We start from the raw sequence: 2,040 nt of genomic DNA on the forward strand, positions 1-2,040 counted from the left end.
TTTGAAATGACATATTTTGGTCAATGCTTATACGAAGAATGGTCCATATTTGCTGAATTATATAGAAAATTGCACAATACAAGAATTAAGGAAATTTTCATTTATTCAGATTTAATTTTAGCAATAAATTCCAGTTAAAGTGAAATAAGTTTCAGAATTCATAGCACTTCAGTTTGATGAATATATGAATTTAGCTAACTATTTTATTCATTTTAAATGGATACTTGTCGCATTTGATTTATTAGAAATATTTATTTGTGATTTAAATTATTTTATCACATAGTCACTTTTTGAATAATAGACCTTATTTGGGATAACTAAGTTAGACATTCTGATCATTTAGATATAATATAATTAAGAAACAAGTTAAAATTCATAAAATACTACACTTGTGAATATTAACCTTCTAGCTATCATATAAGGTACTCGACCCCAGAGAAAGTCAAAACAAATCACTGAACAGAATAATCAGACGGAACAGAAAATTCAACAAAACATGAGTAATATCTGATGACGATTTCCGAAGCCTGATCTCTTGGAATCCACTTGGTATGGACTAGTAAAGCTAGAACAATTTTTCAAAGCTTGGAAATCGTAGGCGAAATGGAGGAGATATAAATGTTATTGAGCCTCTTACCCTATCGCTTGAGAGTATTAAAATGTATTAAAATACACTTATCCTCTATGTATTTAAAAGTTACCAAATATTTTTTACTTAAAGAATTTCACAAAAAAACATGACCAAGTATACCCACTTCAAAACCCTTGTATGTAGACTATGTTTTTGGGCTGCACTAAGAGGTAATACCAATTTGAGTCATCTTAATCTTTGTTTACCTGAAGGGCAGAGTTGGATTTTCTTGGGGTTGCCTTGAGTCATGAGTCGACCCCCTCCACCTTGGTTCATGGTCCTTTGGCTGCAAAACAATCTAGGTTTGAATGTTCATGGTCCTTGAATGTTTTATGACCCCTTAAAGACTATCCACATGTCATGTAGTGATCAAGGTAATTTTAAAAATATTATCTCACAAGTCTCATTTACTTTAACGATATATTTACCATTAAAATGGACTTATCCATTAGCTTCCTTTATGTGGAGGCAGGGGTCCATCAACCTGACTTTTAAATAAGTAAAAGAGTTCAGTGCCGTCATACTTAATTTTAGTAATTTTATTTGAATATTGTTTGGATTTTTTTAACGTAATTGATTTTTTCCAACAGTTGCCATGAGGCATATATGTGTATGATAAAGATACCATTACAGCCTACTCTAGTTGGTCCACATTATGGAGAGAAAATATCCTAGAGCATGTCCTTGAGATTTCAGAGGAAGAGAAATAGTTATTTGAGGAATAAATATATCAGGATCCAAAGCAGGAAAGCCAAGAGCTCAAAGAATGAAGCATTTGGGATATTTTGATCTATTCGAGAGTCATGCCCACACTAAGATCACTGCACCTATAACAAATGATGTCCAGTTCATTACTGACTTTTAAAAAATCCCCAACTTTTATTGGAATTTTAAAATATAACCCATGAATTGCCCAAGGCATTTACTGATATTTAAGGAACATAACTATCCAAGATTATCCGTGGAAATTTTCAAGATAAGTATATTCCCCTTCTCTTTAAATTTTCGAGGCAAATATTGGTACACATTAGTTGGGCTAGATTCAAATCTTGAAGCCAAACGGAGAAGTGCTTGTTAAGGAAATTTTATTCATTTGGTAAAACCAATGCCCTTAGTAAAGCAATTTGAGATTTCACCCAAGGGAATTATTAATTTAGTGAAGGATGAGAGACACTGATCCCAGGCACTAGGTGCTGTCCATATCATGTTATTGCATCTGCAGAATTAGTCCAAACCTTTAATAGAGGGTTGAATAACCCCGAGAGGAATATGGTGGACACAGGGGGGGGATTTTTAAGACATTTGCTGATGAATTCATGTAGTTCTTAGAGAGGTTGTGGGGGTGGGGTATTTGACTATAAGAAGAGGTTTTTCTCCTAATGTAAATTATGATTTTGAAGGCAGTTGAC

Source organism: Wolffia australiana, chromosome 1 (assembly GCF_029677425.1).
Source record: "Wolffia australiana isolate 7733 chromosome 1, ASM2967742v1".
In the NCBI taxonomy this organism is placed as follows: domain Eukaryota; kingdom Viridiplantae; phylum Streptophyta; class Magnoliopsida; order Alismatales; family Araceae; genus Wolffia; species Wolffia australiana.